This window comes from Capsicum annuum, chromosome 1 (genome assembly GCF_002878395.1).
Source record: "Capsicum annuum cultivar UCD-10X-F1 chromosome 1, UCD10Xv1.1, whole genome shotgun sequence".
NCBI classification, from domain to species: Eukaryota; Viridiplantae; Streptophyta; class Magnoliopsida; order Solanales; family Solanaceae; genus Capsicum; species Capsicum annuum.
In genome coordinates, this window is record NC_061111.1 from 125,966,312 (window position 1) to 125,989,816 (window position 23,505).

Below are 23,505 nucleotides of genomic sequence, written 5' to 3' on the forward strand. Positions count from 1 at the left end.
ACGTGTCAAAAACATCTTGAACATACATCCTCATTTGATTTTCTAAGCCTCTGTGGGAAATTTGGAAGTGGTCTGTGCTTCTCCTATTCAACAACTTTGGTTTTCAAGTACTCAAACTTCCTTGAATTTTCAGCAACTTCGTGATCTAATTGTTTAGTTACCAACTCCGCGTCTACTTATTTAGTTGTCTTTGGAGGTTATTCATTGATCTCTTTACCACTCCTTAACGTGATTGCCATTACTTGCTTAGGATTTTTAGTATCACTTGGCAAACCACCATGAGGCCTGACACTTTGTGCCTATTTTATTTGTCCAACCTGCATCTCCAAGTTCTTTGAGGCAACTGATGAGTGGTCATTTTACCACTCATTCGCACTCATCATTTATGCACCTTACCTTGTTTTGAATGAATAAGTGAGACATAAGTGTGATTGAATATTCTAATATCCATATTTTGCCGGCACAAAGGTGATGAGATGAAAAGATATGGATTGGAGCTATAAAAAGGAACAAAATAAAGCAAAGAAGTGTAGTTGAAGACCTGGAGTAGAACATGGCCTCAGTTATTGCGATCGTCGGTGTCAGCCCATGATCGCGTCGAGTCAAGCAGGAAAAAGTATCATGATTGCATGGAATTACCTGCAGTCATTGTACCATAGTCATATTATGTGTCTGCTAAAAATATACTACTATCGTGGCCCAGCGAGATTTCAATCTAAGGGAAAAACAGTAAATACATGGAGTTGTCCCAAATTTTCCCAACAAAAGAAGACTCAAACCCTAATCCAAAGCATTAATCCACAACCCTACTTCCCATTCTTAGTTTAGGGTTTTATAATTTCATGGAGCTTGGAGCTAAACTTGAATTAATCTTGAGCTAAGAAGACATTAGAGTGATTTTTAAGTGTAGATTTGGCATCACCCATTGAAGATTCATTGGATTCTAAAGTGGTGTTTGCTATCTCTTAATTTCTTATGGATAATTTTGATAGAAATACTGGTTTATTTGTGTTTATTATCATTATGATTTGCTAGATCTACCTCTTAGGGTTATGCTTGATTAGGGTGCAAATATATGTGGGCTGTGATGTATTTGTGCAGATTCTAGTTTGTTGATGATTGGTTCTTCTATTGCTTGATTATATTGGTTACGATTTGTGAGTGAAATCCCCAAATATCCACATAGGTTTGATGGGTGAAAACTCCAAACTTTAGAAAGCTCTAAGCCACCTTCGAAGAAGGGTTTTGGGTGAACTTTAGGATTCCACATCATTCTTGTAAGAGGAATGTGGGAACCAAGACAATAGTAGATAATTTATGGGCATTGTTTACTAATTTTCACTATCTTAGAAATAAGGGTGAATATGAGGTTGACTATCCCTTGGTACTATTCTAGAAATAGGGGTGCCTAATTGAGGTAGTGGGTTGTTTTGATTGACACACTTGTTAGGTGCTCGAAAGAGCCAATGGGTGAAATATTTATGGTTTTTTAAAAAAAAAACTAGCCTCAAGGACTTTAGACCTAACCTACCACATCATCAATGATTAGAATTTGCATCAAATTATCATGTTACCATGCACCTCTTGTCTTTAGGAAGGCATAGTCCCAAGATCCATTTTAATTTAATTGTTCTTAGTCTTGAATTAGTCCCCTAGAATCCCAAGAGTTGCATTCATATTCAACATGATTGAAAACCCCCAAAACCATCTTGTATCATTGGTTTGAACTTAGCGAGCAACTATCATTTTGAACTTACCCAATCGCCACTCACATTGCTCCTCGTGGATTCGACCCCGACTCTTAGTTGGGTAAATATATTGACAACAACCACCTTACACTAAATTGGACGTGTAATTTAAGCATTATCAACAACCTGCTAGCTCTTCATATCTGTTGCCAACTATGCTTGAGAAGCTACAACTTGTTTCAACATCTCTTTCATATTGTTAGTGGCCTGATTTCCTTGAACCTGCTGCAGCTGAAACTGCTGTTGTTGGTTGTTCCATGATGAAATTGGTGGATGATTCTGCCACTTTTGATTGTAGCCATTCCCATAATTCGGCCTTTGAGCATTTCCCATAAACATTACCGACTCAAGATTTGCACCACACATGGCTGTAGAATGACCACCGTTTCCACAAATGTTTCACCAAGTACTCATCGATGAATTGCATTAGCTGTTGCTGAAGGTTGTGTAACCCCAAATTTGATATTTCTGAGTTGAGCAATTAACTAGTTTTGTAGTGCAACAATCTGAGCAGATATAGATTTGGTCCATCTCCAACACACCTACAACCTTCTTTGGAGCACTTCTCGAGTCACCATGCCACTCAGTATTCCCTTGTGTAATCTGGTTCAACAAGGTGTATAGCTCATCATACGTTAATTCCAATTCTTGACCACCTACATCTGAATCTAGAAAAATTTTGATGTTTAGATCAAGTGCCTGAACAAAAGTGTGAGCAAGTACCTTATTGGACTGCTGATGATGTGAACAATCCCTAAGAAGAGCTTTGAACCTCTCCCATGGATGATATAAGTTCTCATCTGGCTTTTGTTTGAAGCTCACAATCTCACTGCACATTCTTGCAGTCTTTCTAGATGGAAAGAATCGGATGAGGAATTTTTTGGCTAATTCATCCCAGTTTATGATTGAACTTACAGGCTCATCGTTCAACCGCTTCTTCGCGTCCCCCAACAATGAAAAAGAGAAAAAATTCAGCCTAACATAGTCAGTTGACACACCCATAGGGATGAATGTGTTACTGATCTCTAAGAAGTTCTGTAGATGGACTTGTGTATCTTCATATGAAAGCCCCAAAAACTGTAACTGCTAATCAAAAGATGCACCATGTTCTATTTTAGCTTAAAGTTACCTCCTGCAGCGGGTTTTTGAAAAGGCGAGGTCAAATTTGTCAGAAGTGGGATTGCCACTTCACGAACTATCCAGTGGGCTGGTTGGTCTTCAGAAATGAGAGCAGGATTCTCCTGTTCCTCTTGAATTTATGAGATACAATGGAGAAAGACTGCTTCTCTCCTTACATAATGAAAGCGTTGCTTGGGTTCAGGGTTTGGTTCAACCACTTTCCTAACCCTTGCCAGCTTACTAGTCTGCAAACCTACTTCTTGCAAATTCAAAACGAAGACAAGCATAAAGCACCAAAGAAATTTAAAAAGTAAAACTTAAAAAAAATAGTTGCCGATTTTCAAATCTCCGAAAACAACGCCAAAAACTTATTGCGCCCAAGCGCACACGCAAGTGTACGTGGTCTTACCAAGTGGCAAAGTGGCCCTTTAGAAGCCAAGTATCGATCCCACAGGGATTAGTTTTAAGCAACTATCCAATTTTAGTTTAACTAAAGAGATTAAAGTGGTATAAAAGTAACCGAAAGAGGTTTAGACAATCAATGGAGAGGAATATAGGGTTAAGGAACTACGAACAATCATACTAAGCTATTGAACTTTATTGGTTTGGTTACTTATCCTGGTTGTTGATTCACAGGTTTGATATTATGATCATGGTCTCCCGAGCCTCTAATCACCTAACTAACTTAGCCCCACAACTACATCGTTGAGCGGGGATGTGAGAACTAAGCTAAACGCATTTATATTTAATCTAGTAGTTAACCAAATAAGGCTTCTATGCATATCCTTATCCTAGACGCTAATTCAAATCCCTTGTTTTATAAAAGAATAAGAACTTTACTATATTTACCCTCATGTTCTATCCTCCAATTTCCCCTCCCGGGATCATAAGACGATAATACATGTATTTTTATGGTCGCGAATCCTTAAAACAGTTATAACAAGGATAAATAAACAACCAAATATGATAAGCACTCAAAACCAAATCAATTCAAAGCAATAGTAATCGTGTTCTGGGCTTTAACCCCGAAAAGGGGGTGCCACTAATGGACAGAATTGTAATTAAGATGGATGTATACATGATATAATCCATAAATAAACTAAAGTAAAATGAGAATACCCGAATTGATGTTAAGGGAGCCGGGTTTAGCATACATATATATATATATATCTCCATTGGACTCACATCTTCATGGTTAGCTATCATACTCGCCATTATTGCCCAATTAAAATCATTACCACACAACCAAACCACCATTCCATTTATTGTTAACCAAGGTTATAAGTAGTGGTATCGCCATGCCGATTATATCTTCCAAGCAATGTCCTTATCCAACCTTTCAAAGATTAAGGGATTCCTTTGTACCTATAGGTTTCATTATCAAGTTTACTTGGGGGAGTCACATATACCCCACAAGTGTTTCATTATTAAGTTTACTAGGGGGATTCTCGTGTACCCCACAAGGCTTTCAATTAGACCAACCATAACCTCCAAGACCTTAACCATTTAGGATTCCATTACCAAGTTATTCCATGTAATAGTTCCATTAAAAATCCAACAATGTAGTAAAAACATTCTCATAGGCATTCTATCAGATATATTGGGGGTATAGTGTTTCCAAAGCCAAAACCAAGTACTAATTAACCATTCCCATGCAGCCAAATATCCAAACTACCATTAAAGCAAGTAAATCCATAATTAAAATATGGGAAAACCATAACCAAGTTTGAAAACCCAAATCATACAATAATTATACCATGAAAATAATTCATAAAGCATGCCTTTAGTTGGAACTAAAAATGACGGAGGAGTAACATGCCTTAGATTTTGAAGAAGATGAGAAGAAATCACCTCTATGAGCCTCAATTGACTACCTTAAAGGAAACCCTAGATTTTGCTTAACCCAAGAGCCTTGAGAGATTTTGAGAGAGTTTAGAGTTTTGGACTGATCACAAATAGGTTAATAACACCTCCAATAGTGTTTAAAGTTGTGGGGTCCCAAGGAGTTATAAGGGAAAATGTCCAGAATACCCCTACTTAAACTTTATAAGAAAATCCTGTAGGAGGATACGACCACCTCCTCATCTGTACCCTAGGGTATGAGTGGTACCCACCACTCGTACCCCAAGAAGATTCCAACCCCTACACTGGCCAACCTACGACTCCAAGGTCCCATTCGTACCTAATCATACTATTGGTACCTATAAACCATTCCCTAGGTAGAATAGAATCAAAGGAGTTGACACTTCCAATATACGAGCCAATGGTATGACTCATACCCTATCTTATGGATCATGGTGAGCCACTCGTACTCACACCAGAAACTAATCCAACCCACCAACCAACACTGGTCAGCATACGACCAAGACAATACTAACCATATCCCATCATAAGACTAGCACCCCCTAGCGTATGATGTCCAGAAACTAAAAATCCAAGAAATTTTCTAAGGGTCAAAAACCTGGAGTGTTTCAATTGTCCCTAGTCAGGACCAAAGGGTTTGCAGGAACTTCTGATCTTCTTGGAGGCTTGATCTGAAGGACGAGCAAATGGAAGTCAGAGGAATCCAAGACCGTAGACTCTATAATTCGAAATAAGATAACAAGAAAGTGAAAGATTCCTAAATGACTCGTAGCCCTTCTTTTTAAGTGCGGCACACTACACACCCATAAAAGAGACTCTACTCAACACGACTTTGTGGACACCCAACTGAGAATGGACCTACGCTCTAATACCAACTTGACACGATTCGAACCACAACCTTGTCATAATTGGTATCTCAATGTCAACAAGGTCCAGAGATTGCCCCGCAACCCAAACCAAACCACTAACATATACCCAATGTCAGATGAACTCCGAACTTATAATAAGATAGAGCAATATAAGACCTAAGGAATTTGGGATAGGTTTATGAACATGACCAACCCAAACAAGTCAAACCATCCCTACACAATCTAACAATCATATTATAACAACTAAATCCCTTTCCATAGCACAACATACCCAAGTCCATATTTTTTCCATATAAAGCCTCTAAAAGTGAATCCAAGGAAATATACAGTTGGGAAATGCCGCCAACTATATCCAAAATCGTTATTCATGACTATGCCAATAAAGACAGAAGAGAAACTCAAAGCAAGAAATAGAGTCTTCCAAAGTATAGAAGCTCACAACTTAAAGTCACCACAAGTTATTCCCGAGTCTAATCACTGAGTAGGAGGTGTAAATTGACCAACACCTGCATCGCATAGGGATACATTATCGAAGATGGTTGTCAATTGGTGCGCTAGCATGTAACTCAAGAATAAGGATAAAATAATGAAAACAATTCAAAATAATTCAAACAATTCATATAACTAATGCAATACATATATATACATACCATGTCAGGATAGGGAACCAGATTATCATGAACTTTGAAATTATTAACCTGGGATGTGTAGCTTTGCTATTCAGAATTAACCCATGGGCTATAGGAGTCAGTGCCACCTGTGAAAGGGCCCCAACGCGTGTTTGTCAAATGAGCCAGTGAGAATATGAGATGACCAGTACATCTCCAAGAATATAAGTGTGACACCATGCACACGGTCACCAAGACCAAACTTCAAAGTGCCAATTGTAGGTTTCCAGCTTTAGTCCCCCCTGGAACCTCCGCCTTCTATGACTTGGTTAATACATCCCATTTTAAAGCCTAAATTAAATCCATTCACACACAATCAACCATTTAGTTAATTTATTACCAAAGGCACTTCCCTGGTATCGTCATACCAACACTACTTGCAATTATACACATTCCATTACCCTTATCAATTAACCATTTATATAATTTTAGGGCTCTAACACATCGTCCAACAAAGACACTCATTGACTCCAAGTTTTAGGGACTTGAAACCATTTTAATCAATTAAACCACCAAGGTTTCCATTTAAACCATTTCATGGCCAATAAGGCCTTTACAAAACCATTTGCAAAACATTCATACTCATTTAGCCATTGCCTTAGTTCAAAACACCATTAGCATGTGTCTCATAATTTCCTCTAGATATTTTCACAAACACCTTGTGGGTACACCTTCAACAAGACCAAAACCAAGGTAAAAACCATTAAAGTTAGCTTTACCCATGACCCATTTATAAAACTGCAATCAACAAGCACCCACATATACAAACCATAACCAAAAATATGAGAAAACATTATTTAAATCAAGAGTAAACAATACTCAACAATGTGCATCAAAATCCTCAACATTGGATTTCAGAACCACTATTTAAGAATCAAAATCAACGTTCAAAATATATTTGAACTAACAATGAGAAAAGGGTTACATACCTTACATACGAAGATTCACGGAGAGATTCTTGGTCCTTAAGCCTCTAGGTGGCCTTTTTGATGAACCCTAGCCCCAAACTTGTTAGAGAAGTTTAGAGAAGATTTTGGAGTGTTTTAATCTTGTCCAAGTGAAGAATGAAGGGCCAAACACTGTTATAAGTCATGGTTCATAAGGGTTTAGGGTGGGAAATGTTTAAAATATCCTTAGCTTAAAAGCTGAAAATTTAACATAGGAGGGTACGACCACTCTACATGAATAGTATCCTAAGGTACGAGTGGTACCCGAACTTGTACCCTAGGCCTCACCTAAGACCCCTATACTAAACAATATATGACCATACAGGGACAAGTCATACTCTATGGTACTCTTACAGTCGTACCTTGGTCAGAATCATCAAGATCATCCTCAAAGCATCATCGACTAGGAAACATACAACTTGTACCCTAACATACGACTAGGGAGAGGCCAAACCGTACCTTGGAAAAAATATTATCAACATAGACTGATCATCATACGAGTAGGTGGGACCTATTCGTACCCTAAGATATGAGAGGTATGCTCAAAAAGTACCCCACCGAAAATCTCAAACTTAGCAAATTTTATAAGGGTTCAAAGCCAAAGTGTTTCAATTCTCCCCTACTTGGATCATTCGTCATCGAATGAAGGGTAAGGAAAGCACAAACACAAGTTAACACATTATTACACATCATAACCAACCTTTAATCAAGCTAGAAAATAGAACATACAATAAGAAAAGAAGATCTATACATACCTCAAGCATGAGTTTCCAGAATGGGGAACAAATGCGGATGCTTGGACTTCATGTCCTCTTCCGCCTCCCAAGTGGCTTTATCAGGCTTTTGGTTCCTCCATAGAACTTTCACCGAAGCCACTTTTTCATTCATAACCGATGATCTTTTCGATCTAAGATCCTCAGCAGGACCTTCTTATAGGACCAAGCATCCAAAATACCAACATCATCCAAGGGAACAACTAACAAAGGGTCACCTATACTTTCTGCAACATGGACACATGGAATACCAGATGGATGAATCACAAACTAGAGGGAAAATCCAAATCATAGGAAACATTACAAACCTCTTCAAATCAAATATAGACCAACATACTAGGGGCTAAGTTTCCCTTTCTTATCAAAGCGCATCACTCCCTTCATGAGAGATACCTTCAAGAATACCCAATTGCCAACATTAAACTCCAAATCCCTATGTCTCATATTCACATAGTACTTTTGGCGACTTTGAGCGGCTTTCAACCTATCACGAATCACCTATACCTTATTCAAGGCTTGGTGAACCAAATCAAGTCTAAGAAACTTACCCTCATCAACTTCATCCCACCCAACAGGAGAACGACATTTCCTACCATATAACGTCTCAAAATAAGCTATGTCAACTCTAGAATGGTAACTATTGTTATAGGCGAACTCAATCAAATGAAAATGGTCATACCAATTACTAGCATAATCAATCATACAAGCACGCAACATATTTTCCAATGTCTAAATGGTCCTTTCCGCTTGTCCATCTATCTACTGGTGGAAAGCGGCACTAAGTCACACCTTAGTTCCAAAACCTTTCTGAAATGACTTCCAAAAGTGAGATAAGAACAGAGTACCATGATCCAAGTTGATAAAAACTGGAGCACCGTGCAACTTTATAATCTCCATAAGATACAACTTAGCATAATCCTCCATTGAGTAACTAGTCCTCATGGGTAAGAAGTGAGCGGAATTGGTCATTCTATCTATAATGACCCAAATAGAATCACATTGATTTCGAGATTGGGGTAGATCGATGGTGAAATCCATATTAATTGCCACCCATTATATTTGGGGAACTCAATCTCTTGGTACAAACCTCCGAGCCTCATGTGCTCAACTTTCACTTGTTGACACACCATACACTTAGCCACATAACTAGCCATATCTCGCTTTATATTATACAACCAATAGAACTCCCTAAGATCATGATACATCTTCGTAGAATTGGGGTGGATAGCATAATGAGATCTATGAGCTTCGGCCAAACTCCTTTCCCTCAATCCATTGACATTAGGAACACATAACCTACCTTGGTACCTCAAGATACCCTCACCACCAATAGAAAAATCAACAACCTTTTGTTGACCCATATTACTCTTAATCTTAATCAAATCGGATTCCATTATTTGCTTTTCCTTTATCTCAACCACAAGAGACAACTTCGATACCCGATGCACGAATACACCACCATCCTCAGAGTTCGTGAGACGAACTCCAAGATTAGCCAAATGGTGAATGGCCTTCACCAACTCCTGTTTATCCTCATCCACATGATCTAAATTCCCCATAGATAACTTGCTAAGAGCATTAGCAACTATGTTAGCTTTACCTGGATGTTAATTAAGGCTTATATCATTGTCCTTTATAGCTCAAGCCATCTCCTTTGTTTGAGATTCAACTTCTTTTGAGTAAACACATACTGTAGGCTTTTATGATAAAAAAAAATATGTCAACATAAACCCCACAGAGATAGCGATAAATTTTTTTTTATGTAAAAACCACGACCAATAACTACAAATCATAAGTAGGGTAGTTTTTCTCATGAATTTTCAATAGCCTAGAATCATAGGACACTACCTTACCATGCTGCACCAATACACAACCAAGCCTAATACGAGAAGTATCACAATACACTACAAAACCATCATTATGCTCGGGTAAGGTCAAAATTTGGAGCTAAAGTCAATTTTGTCTTTCAACTTCTCAAAACTACCCTCACATGTATCTGACCACAAGAACTTGACCTTCTTCTGGGTCAACTTAGTCAATGGAGCAGTTATCATAAAAAAACTTTCCACAAATCTCCTAAAGTAATCGGATAGACCCAAGAAGTCCGAATATCGGTTAAAGTTGCAAGTCTAAGCCACTTCTTAACTGCCACAACCTTTTGTGGATCCACCATGATCCCTTCACTAGAGATAACATGACCAAGAAAAGTCACAATCTTCAACCAAAATTTATATTTAGAGAACTTGGCATACAAACAATGATACTTCAAGGTTTGAAAAGGTGATCCACATGATCTGCCTCACTCATAGAATAGACCAAGATGTCATCAATGAAGACAATGACAAGCAAATCCAAGAATAGATGGAAGACCCTACTTATCACATCCAGGAATGCTGCCGGGGCATTAGTCGACCCAAAAGACATAAACTATGAACTCATAGTGACCATATCGGGTCTTAAAGGCAGTCTTAGGGATATCCACTTCCCTAATCTTAACCTGATGTTAACCCGACCGAATATCAATCTTAGAGAAATACTTCGCACCCTAAAGCTGATCAAACAAATCATTAATCCTAGGAAAATAATACTTATTCTTTATGGTCACCTTATTCAAATAACGATAATCAATGCACATTCAAAGGGAATCATCCTTCTAATACACAAACAAAACAGAAGCTCCCCAAGCAGACATGCAAGGACGAATAAAACTTTTATCCAAGAGATCTGTCAATTGCTCCTTAAGCTCCTTCAACTTTGCCGAAGCCATTCTATACGAAAGAATAGAGATAAGAAGGGTGTCCTAAACAAGATCAATCCCAAAATCAATTTATCTATCTAGAGGAATACCAAGAAAGTCATCAGGGAAAATCTTAGGAAACTCATTAACCACAGGAACAGATTCTAGAGAAGGACCTTCCAAGTTAGAATCTTTATCCCATACCAAATGATGCGAACACCCCTTAGCAATTAATTTTTGAGCTCTAAGATATGAGATGATCCTTCCCGTAGGCACAAAAGAACCCCTTTCCCACACAAAGATGTCATCAAGAACACATACTTTCTGCCCGAATATCTGAAGATAAAAACAAATGCAGATACTTCAACTTTATGTCCTCATCCACCTTGTGGTTCCACCATAGAACCTTAACCGAAACTATATCCTTTTCTATAACCGACGAACCTATCGATCCAATATCTCAATCGGTATCTCTTCATAAGATAGAGAATTTAAGATTCCCAATCCTTCCAAAGGAATAATCGATGAAGGATCACCTATACACTTTCTCAACATAGAGACATGGAACAACGAATGAATGGAGCTTAAACTTGAAGGCAACTCCAATGCATATTCCACATTGCCAACCCTCCTCAAAACCATATAAGGACAAACATACCGGGGATTGAGCTTCCTCTTTTTTCCAAACCACATTGCTTCCTTCATGGGAGACACCTTTAGGAACACCCTATCCCTAACCTCAAACTCTAAGTCACTACGCCTTACATCCATAGAGAACTTTCTGCAGCCTTAATCCTATCCTGAATCATCTTTACCTTTTCCAGATCCTGATAAACCAAATTTGGGCCAAACATATTTGCCTGACCAAGTTCGAACCATCCAATAGGAGATCTACATCTCCTACCATACAATGCCTCAAAAGGGGCTATTCCAATGCTAGAATAGTAGCTATTCTTGTAAGAAAACTCTATAAGAGGTAGATTCTCAACCTAATTACCACCATAATCAATCACACAAGCAAAGAAGAATATACTCTAGTGTTTGAATAGTCCTTTTTGCTTGCCTATTTGTTTGTGGGTGGACAGCAGTACTCAAGCTACCCTTGGTACCCAACCCCTTCTAAAATGACCAACAAAGGTGACATAAAAATTGTATACCATGATCATAGATAATTGAAATAGGTACCCCATATAGCTTGACAATGTCATGAAGATACAATCTCGCATAATCCTCAACCAAAAAGTTAGTCCTCACTGGAAATAAGTGAGCTGACTTTGTCATCCTATCCACAATAACCTAAACCTAATCAAATGGATTCTGAGATTGAGGAAGACCGGTAAGTAAATCCATATTGATCACTTCCTATTTATATTTTGGAAATTCAATCTCCTGATACAACCCCCTAGGCATTATGTGCTCAACTTTCACTTGTTGACACACCAAACATATCTTTCTTTATACCATTCCACCAATACATCTCCTTAAGATCATGATACATTTTAGTTGAACCAAGATAAATAACATAGCACAATTCATGTGCCTCAGCTAATATCCTTTCTCGCAACCCAATGACGCACAGAGCACATAACCTCCCTTGGTACCGTAAGGCACCATCACCACTAATCTCAACTACCATTACCTTTTCCCACCTACATCACCCTTAATTTTTATCAAGATAGGATCTATCATCTGCTTCTCCTTGATCTCAGCACCAAGAGATGATCGAACCACTTCCTGTACCAACACACTACTATTCTAAGAATCGAAAAAGTGAAATCAAAGATTATCTAAGTGGTGAATATCCTTCACTAACTCCCACCTTTCCTTATCCATATGAGCCAAAATTCTCATGGACAACCTACTAAGAGCATTAACAATGACATTATCCTTACCTGAATAGTAGTGAAGACTTATGTCATAGTCCTTAAGAAGCTCAATCCATCTTCTTTGCCTAAGGTTAGGCTCTTTCTGCATAAACACATACTGCACTCTTATGATCCGACAAGATGTGCATGTGTTCTCCATACAAATAATGCCGCAATATTTTCAAAGAAAAAACCACCACTAAAAGATCCAAATTATGAGTAGGATAGTTCCTCTCATGTACATTCAACTACCTAAAAGAATGCTGCCAGGGCGTTAGTCAAACTAAATGACATAACCAAAAACTCAAAGTGCTTATACTGAGTATGAAAAGCTGTCTTAGGGATATCCACCTCCCTAATATTAAGCTGATGATACCCTGATTGAATATCTATCATAGAAAAAAAATTGGCACCTTGCAACTGCCAAACAAGTTATCTATCCTTGGAAGATGATACTTGTTCTTAACTGTCACCTTATTCAACTGCTGATAGTCAATACACATCTGAAAGGAACCATCCTTCTTATGCATGAATAACACCAGTACCCCATGGGGACACACTAGAATGGATGAAACCCTTATCTAAAAGATCCTTAAGTTGCTCCTTGAGTTCCCTCAACTTTATTGGAGCAATTCTATAAGAAAGAATAGATATTAGACGAGTGGCTGGAACTAAATTAATCGCAAACTCAATCTCCCTATCTGGAGGAACACTAGGAAGCTCATTCAGAAAAACTTTACGAAACTCATTCACCATCAGAATCGAATGCAAAGAAGGGCCTTTCGAGTTACAGTCTTTAAATCAAACCAACTGAGAGAGACACCCTTTAGAGATTAACCTGTGAGCTCTAAGATATGATATAAAATTCCCTATAGGATTTAGGGAGCCTCCCTCCAACTCAATAACCAATTCACCAGGGAACTTAAAGACAACCTTACGAGTCCGACAATATAAGGACATGTAGAAAGAATATAACCAATCCATCTCCATAATGACATCAATCCACCATATTGATGTAACTCGATCGGGTCCTTCTCGTAATGGGCATTCCAAGTCCAACCAAGATGGGGGACCGCCTACTTAACCAACCCAACCACCATATACATTCTTAGATAAGCTAAATTTTAAGCATATAACAAGATTGCGCAATGCTCTCATGAAGACTCTGGGATATGGTGACAATATGACCTAACCAATCAAGTCTAACCATACCAAACAAACCTTCTATGCCATACCAAACCATTTAGAAAATATCAATCATAATATGATAATCAAACCTGAAATATAATACAATGGAACAGTGAGAAATAGTGTCTGATGATGCCAACCTCCCAGCTTATTCCAATGCTAAGGCTGATACCAATACCGATCCCACCTATACCAACCCCCAGAAGTACCATAAGGACTCTATCCAAAAGAATACAAATATCTAATTGGGACATGCCCCCAACAATAGCCAAAACTAATATCCGAAAAGAAAGTAAAATGTCTAAGAATTTCAAACATGAAATGATGCCTTCCGAAAGGATGAAAGCTTACCACTTCAGTCCAATATGCTGTCCCCATATCAAGTACTATGCAAGTGGAGTCGAACAGCCATTTCATGTAGATGGGTTAGTAGGTGAAAACTAGCATGAAACTTGAGATAAGGAGAAAGTAATGCCAGTTATCAAAACCATGTGAAAACCATCCAAAGCAAACAACCATAATATAGAAGTCTTATGAAAAGGGACCAGGTTTAGGATGCCATTAAAACCTTTACTTACGTTGTGTAGCTTAGAATTCCTACCACCCACGGGCTATATGAGTTCAGCTCTCTTCATTGAAAGGGTCCAAGTCCATGCAGCAGCATGACCAGGCAATATCCTGGGATGACTATTACATTTCTCTAATATAAATATGACACTCGCACGTGGCTATCAAAGACTCCTCATATCGGTAAATACGATTTTCAAGTTTTGATCCCCCAGGACCGCCACCTTCTATGGCTTAGCTTACACTCCCTACTATTAATGCTCAGTTAAAACCATTAACAAACTATCTAATTATCCATTTATTAACCAAGGCTATTCAATAAACCAGTGGTATCATCATACTACCATATTTGCAAGAATTATCTATAGCCAAACTATTTAGATTAAGGGGACATTTAAGTGCCCTATCATTAGCCATATTAAGCGACTTAGGAGACTACCGTGATCTCTAATAACATAACCAATTAGCCATTAACCTTTGTAAACCATTGAAAAATATTTAAGGTTTCATATATAAGCTGAAAACAAGCACAAGTTCCATTAAAATAATCCAATGCAATGAACATATCTTTATAAGAATTTTATCAAACACCTTAGGGGCATAATATAACCGAAACTAAATTCTATTACCATTAATCGATTACCATGCATTTAAATTGTCCAAAACCACCATTAATGCATAGAAAACATAATTAAAACCATAGGAAATCATAACCAAGCATTTAACATAAAAACCCCCAAATCAATAGTTGAAAGACATAATCATGTAAGAGAATCAACTATGTAACCATGACTTTAATTGAAATTACAATCAGGGAAGAGAATCATGCCTTAAATCAAGAATTGATGGAAAGAATTTACCAAGACAAGCCCCAAAGTTATCCCTTAGTTGAAACCCTAGCTCTTTGACCCAAAAGCTCTTGAGAGAATTATGATATATTTAGGAAGATTTTCTAAGTATTTAAGAATAATATAAAAGGGTAAATAAACTTCTAAATGAATTAGAAGTCGTGGGTCCTTCTTAGGGTAAGTAAGGAAATGTATATAATACCCCCACTTAAATCCCATAAAAACCCAACATAAGGTCACGTCTGACCTCCTTACGAGTCATAACCTCCCTTACGATTAATACCTACCCGATCGTAACCAAGCATCAACCATGGATCAGAAACTGTCCAGTATATGACTCATCCACATAAGTTATAACCTCAGCATTCGATCAGTACCCATGATTCGTATCCCTAGCAGAATTCAACACTAGGAGGATTAAACACTGTCCACCTTACGAGTCACCTATATGACTTATACCTAACCATACGACACCCGCCCCTAAGTCGTATCTATTCCAATGCTCAAAACCATCCCACCAACTAACACTGGTCAGATTACGATAGGACTTCACTACTCGTACCCTATCATACGGCTCATACCATGAGTCCTATTAGGTCCAAAGAATAGGATTCCAGGAAATTTTATAAGGGTTCAAACCTGAGATGATTCAGTCTCCCCCCTAGGAACAATCATCCACAAATGACGGATAAGGTAGGGGTAACCACACACAGAGTCATTTGATTATTAAATATCCCTTTAACAAAGTTTGAAAACAAAGAGTCAAAGATGTTAATATTTTCTTTAAAAATCTCAAAAAATGAAGATGTATTCAAGACACATACCTTCCGTATGAATCCCAGGAACAGAAAACAAATGCAGATATTTGGACTTCATATCCTCCTCCACTTCCTACATGGCCTCTTCCACCTTATGGTTCCGGCATAGAACCTTAACCAAATTCACATCCTTGGTCCGCAACCGATGAACTTTCCTATCCAATATCACCACTGGGACCTCTTTATAAGACAAAAAATTTGAGATATTCGACCTCTCTAAAGGAACAATTGAAGACGAATCACAAATGCACTTCCTCAATAAAGAAACATGGAATACAGGATGAACCAAATTCAAGATAAATGGTAACTCCAACATATATGCAATATTTCCTTCTCTCTACAAAATCTCATCAGTACCAATGTACCAATGACTGATCTTTCCCTTTTTCCCAAACTGCACTATTCCCTTTATAGGAGACACGTTAAGAAAAACATTATCCCAATTGCAAACTCCAACTCCCTATTCCTAACATTTGCATAGGACTTTTGAAGACTCTGGGCAGCCTTGAGCCTATCCTGAATCACCTTCACCTTTTCCATAACTTGACAAACCAAATCCGGACCAGACAAATCAGCCTCGCTGAGCTCAAACTAACTAATAGAAGATCTATACCTGTTACCATAAAATACCTCAAAAGGAGCCATACCAATACTCTTATGATAGCTATTGTTGTAAGCAAACTCTATCAAAGGTAAATGCTCCACCCAACTGCCACTATAATTAATCACATAGGCTTAAAGTATATCTTCCAATGTCTGAATAGTTCTCTCTGCCCGCCCATCCAATTGCAGATAGAAAGTAGTACTCAGACTCACCATAGTCCCCAACTCTTTTTGGAAAGACTACCAGAAGTGGGACATAAACTACGTGCTATAATTGAAAACAATCAAAATAGGCACCCCATGCAGTTTAACAATCTCTAAAAGATAAAGCTTCACATAATACTCCACCGAAAAGTTAGTTCATACAGGCAAGAAATGCACAAACTTTGTCAACCTATCCACAATGAACCAAATTGAATCAAATTGGTTTTGAGACTGAGGGAGACTGGTAACAAAACCCATATTAATCTCCTCCCACTTCTATTTAGGCAATTTAATTTCTTGATACAACCCACCAGGCCTCATGTGCTCAAACTTTACTTATTCATACACCATTCACTTGGATACAAAATCAACCACGTCCCACTTCATTCCACTCTACCAATAGATCTCCTTGAGATCATGCTACATCTTAGTCAAACCAGGATGAACAACATAGCGTGACTCGTGTGCCTCAGATAAGGTCCTTTGCCTCCAACTATCTATATCAGGAAGACACAAACTCCCTTGGTACCGCAGAGTAACATCGCTACTAATCTCAAAGTCCTCTACCTTTTGCCCACCAACTCTACCCTTGATTTTCATCAAGAAAGAATCTAACACTTGTTTCTCCTTAATCTCTGCATTGAGAGATGATCTAACTACTTTTTGAACTATCACACCACCATCCTTGGAGTCTAAGAGACAAACCAAAAAAATTTTCAAATGGTGAATATCCTTCACCAATTCTCATTTCTCTTCTTCCACATGAGCCAAACTACCCATGGACAACCTTCTAAGAGCATCAACAACTATGATAGCATTACTTGAGTGGTAGTGAAGACTCATATCATAGTCCTTGGGAATCTCAATCCATCTTCTCTACCTAAGATTAAGATTCTTCTATAAGAACACATACTACAAACTCTTGTGATCAGAAAAGATATCTGCGTGAACATAATACAAATAATGTTTCCATATTTACAAAGGAAATACAATGGCCAATAGCTCTAAATCATGAGTAGGATCCTGTAGCTTCCTTGAAGCATAGGCTATCACCTTTCCATACTGTATCAACACATAACCAAGACCAACTCAAGATGTATCACAATAAACCACGAACCGATCATTGCCTTCCAGTAAGGTCAAAACTATAGCTAAAGTCAACTTATCCTTCACCTTCTCAAAAATTCCCTCACATGCATTCGACTAAGAAAACTTAACCTTCTTCAAAGTTAACTTAGTTAAAGAAGCAGCTATCGACTAAAAAATCTCCAGAAATCGCCTATAATACCCAGCTAAACCTAAGAAGCTCCGAATATTAGATTGAGTCATAGGTCTAGGGCACTTTTTCACCATAACTACCTTCTGCGGTTCAACCATGAGCCCTTCACTAGAAATGATAGAACCCAAGAAAGTCACATCCTTCAACCAAAACTCACACATAGAGAACTTAGCATATAACCACTATTCTTTTTAAGGTCCGCAATATCATACAGAGGTGATTAGCATGATCCACCTTATTCTTTGAATACACTAGAATATCATCAATAGACACAATGATGAAGAGATCCAAATACTGCCAAAACACCCTATTCATCAAATCCATAAATGCTGCTGGGGCATTTGTCAATCCAACTAACATCACCAAAAACACATAATGCCCATACCGAGTGTGAAAAGTCATCTTAGGAATATCCACCTTCCTAGTCTTTAGCTGATGGTACCTAGACCGAAGATCTATCTTAAAAAAGAACTTGGTACCTTGAAACTCGTAAAACAGATCATCTATCCAAGGAAGAGGATATTAATTATTGACTATTACATTATTAAACTACCTGTAGTCGATACACATACAAAGAGAACTATCCTTCTTGCACACAAACAACATCGATGCACTCCATGGAAAAATGCTAGGATGAATAAACCCTTTGTCCAAAAGATCCTTAATTTTCACCTTAAGTTCCCTTAACTCAGCTGGAGCCATTATATACAGAGGAATAGAAATTAGACAAGTTTCCGAAGCAAATCAATGCCAAACTCTATTTCCCTTTTCGGAGGAACACCTGGAATATCATCCGAAAAGACCTCTAGAAACTCATTAACTACCAGAACTGACTACAACGAAGGACCTTCCAAATTAGAATCTTTAACCTAGACTAAGTGATAAAGACAACCCTTAAAGATTAATCTCTGAACTCTAATATAAGAAATAAACCTACCCCTTGGTGCTAAGGAACAACCTTTCTATTTTATTTATGGCTCATCAGGGGAACCTAAAGATGACCCTATTGGTTTAACAATCCAAATTTACATAACAAGAATACAAATAATCCATGCCCAAGATTACAAAAAAATCTACCATACCCAACTCAAATAGATCTGCCAAAATCTGTCTACCACTCACAGATACCATAAACCCTCTATAAACCCATTCAGTAATGACTGAATCTCCTACCAGGGTAAAAATAAAAAATAGATCCAAAAAAATCTCTGAATCGATACCAAAAGACACAACTATATAAGGAGTCACATAGGAAAGGATAGAACCTGGATCAAGTAAATAATATACGTCATGAGAGAAAAGTTGTAACGTACCAGTAATAACATCAGGCGATGCCTTAGATTCCTGATGAGATGTCAAAGAATATAAATTATTCTGACTAGCACAGGAACCAGGAGAAGTAACAGAAGCAGATGCCACACCACCGGGCGTAGGAACAGAAGATGAAGCCACCAGAATCTATTTGCCCCCATAGAAACCTTGTTACATGGATAATATCTGAGCCAATGGACTAATTGGACATACTTGAAGAACTTATCCCTTTCCTCCTCACAAAATCCTCGATGAGGACAACCACAAAATCAATAAGGAGGACATATAAAAATAGACTAACCTGTTCTTGCCTGAGACTGGGCTCCCTGCACCCGAGAATTATCACGATCATAATGACATCTGTCGCTCAAATGCTAGGGGTAAGGAGCACTGATGATTGAGAAGGAACTAGAACTCACCTACTTCCTAGCATATCGACCACCCTGAGACTGGGTACTACACTAATTAGAAAACCTACCCTACTTACGCTGCCTATCTCCATATTCTGCCTGCCTTTTCTTCTCATCCTTAACTTGCTATATATGAATAGTCAGCCTTAATATGTCCATGTCCTTTGTGAGAGAAATATTCTTGATCTCTAGAATTAGATCTCTATTCATCCCAGAAGCAAACTTCCTCATTCTCGATGTCATATCAACTACCAAATCAAGTGCATACCTTAATAACTAATGAAACTTCAAAGCATACTCCTTCACAGACATTCTTCCTTACCTGAGGTTCATAAACTCCTCCATCTTAGCTTCCCTTAACTCTTGAGGAAAGAACCGATCCATGAAGGCATTAGAAAAGGCCTCCCACAAAGCATCTTCTTCTACATCACCCTTATCTTTGTCCCACTCCTCATACCATAGATAAGTAACCTTTTTGAGTTGATAAAATGCAAAGTTTACTCCTTCCATATTAGTTTCTCCCATTACTCAATCGAGTCTAACCATACCAAACCAACCATCCATGCCATACCAAACCATTTAGAAAATATTAAACATAATATGATAATCAAACCCAAAATATAATATGATAGGATACTGAGATATTATGTTTGATGATGCCAGCCTCCTAGCTTATTCTAATGCCAATGTTGACACCAATATCGATCCCACCCATACCAACCCTCAAAAGTACCACAAGGCCTATATCTAAAAGAATACAAATTGCAGTTGGGACATGCTTCCAACCATGAGCAAAGATAATATCCAGAAAGAAAGTAAAATGTCTAAGAATGTCTAACAATGTCTAAGAATGTCTAACATGAAATGATGCCTTTTGAAAGGATGGAAGCTCACCACTTCAGTGTAATAATAAATCCCCAAATTGAGTACTGTGAAGGAGGAGTCAAACAGCTGGTTCCTATATAACATGGGTATACAACTACCAATAGATGGGTTAGTAAGTGAAAACTAGCACGAAACTTGGGATAAGGATAAAGTAATGCTAGTTATCAAAACCAAGTGAAAACTATCTAATGCAAACAACCATACATATAAGTGCTGGGAAAATAGATCGGGTTTAGCATACCATTAAAACCTTTACCTGGGTTGTGTACCTTTGCTATTCTACCACCCACAGGCTATAAGGGTTCAGATTCCCCCTACTAAAAGCGTCCTAGTGTGTGTAACCGTACGACCAAGAAATATCCCTGGGATGACTAGTACATCCCTCTAATATAAATATGATAATCACATGTGGCCATTGAAGAGCCCTCATATCGGCAAATATTAGTTTCCGATTTTGATCCCCTTGGGACTGCCACCTTCCACGGCTTAGCTTACACTCTCCGCCATTAATACCAAATTAAAAACATTAACAAATAATCCATTATCCATTTATTAACCAAGGCTATTCAATAAACCAGTGGTATCATCATACCACCATACTTGCAAGCATTATCTATAGACAAACCATTTAGATTAAGGGGACATTCAAGTGTCCTATCATTAGTCACGTTAAACCTCTTGGGAGACTACCATGTTCTCCATATGCATAACCAATAAGCCATTAACCTTTGTAAGCCATTGAAAAACATTGAAGGTTTCATAAATAAGCTAAAAATAAGCACGATTTCTATTAAAATAAGCAAATACAATGAATATATCTTTATAAGAATTTTATCAAACACCTTAGGGCATAATATAACCAAAACTAAATTTTATTATCATTTAACCATTACCATGCATTTGAATTGTCCAAAACCACTGTTAATACATAGAAACATAATTAAAATCATAGGAAATCATAACCAAGAATTTAATATCAAAACCCCCAAATCAATAGTTGAAAGCCATATCATGCAAGAAAATCAACCATGTAACCATGCCTTTAATTGAAATTACAATTATGGAAAAGAATCACACCTTAAACCAAGAAGATTGATGGAAAGAATTGACCAATACAAGCCCCAAAGTAATCCCTTAGTTGAAACCTTAGCTTTTTTCCCCAAAAGCTCTTAAGAGAATTATGATATGTTTAGGAAGAAGTTTCTAAGTGTTTAGTAATAAAATAACCGGGTAAAAAACCTTCTTAATGAATTAGAAGTCGTGGGTCCTTATTAAGGTAAGTAGGGAGATGTCCAGAATACCTCCACTTAAATCCCATAAAAATCTAACACAAGGTCACGACCGACCTTTTTATGCGTTGTAACCTCCCTTATGGTTGATACCTACCCAATCATAACCAAGCCTCAACTATGGATCTGATACTGTCCAATATATGAATTATCCACCTAAGTCATAACCTCAATATATGATCCATACCCATAATCTGTACCCTGGTAGAATGCAACACCAGGAGGATCAAACACTGTCCACCTTACGAGTCACCTATTGACTCGTACCCAACCATACAACACTCGCCCCTAAGTCATATCCATTCCAATGACCAAAACTATCTAACCAACTAACACTGGTCAGGTTACAATAGGACTTCATCACTCGTACCCTAGCATACGACTGGTACTATAAGTTATATTAGGTTTGAAGAATGGGATTCTTGGAAATTTTCTAAGGGTCCAAACCCAGGATGCTTCACATATCTAGTTCGAACAAATCTACCAAAGTCTCCTCACTACAAATAGATACTACACCCCCTTTAGACATATTTAGCAATAATAGAGTCACCTACCAGGGTAGAAACTGAAAAAGAATCCAAAATAACCTTAGGATAAAAACCAAAATACACAGCCACAAATGAGGTCACATAAGATAGAGTGGATCCCGAATTAAGCAAACAATAAATGTACTAAAAAAAGAGTTATAACGTACCATTCATGACATCAGCAGATTTCTTGGACTCCTGTCAAGTAGTAAGAGCATATAATTGATTTTGGCATGTGCCAGTACCAGAAACAGAAACAGATGCAGAAGCAGTACCCCTGGGTGCAAGAGCAGATAAAGAGGTAACCGAAACCTTTCTCACCCCTAAATCAACCTTACTAACTAGACAATTTCTAAGCATACGGCCTGACTGAGCATATTTAGAACCTTTATCCCTTCTCACATCGTAGAAACCCCAATGTAACCAACCATAGTACCTACAAAAAGAAAATGAAGAGACCAATTAAGCCCCACTAGCCTGAGATTGGGCACCCTATAACTTGACGTTGTTGCTACCTTGCTGAAGCCTATCATCCAACTACTTTGGGTTGGGAGCACTAGCTATAGAGAAAGAACCAAAACTCACCCCACTTCTTCTTTGTCTACTTACTACCATCTCGACCACTTTGTAGTTGACCACCATACTTAGAGAACCTGAACTTCTTACCCTGCCTATCCCCAATCTTAACCTGCTTTCTCTTTTATTCCTTCACTTATTGCATATGAACTACCAATCTAGAAATATCCATATCTTTGATTAGCAAGGTAGTCTTGCTTTCAAGGATCAAATACTGAGACAGTCTTGAAGTGAACTTTCTCATCCTGACCCTCATATCAAACACTAATTTAGGAGCATACCTTAAGAACTAGTGAAATTTCAAGGCATACTCTTTGACCGATATCTTTCCTTATTTTAGATTAACAAATTCCTCTGCCTTCACTTTTCTGAACTTCTGATAAAAGAAGTAGTCCAGAAAAGTATTAGAGA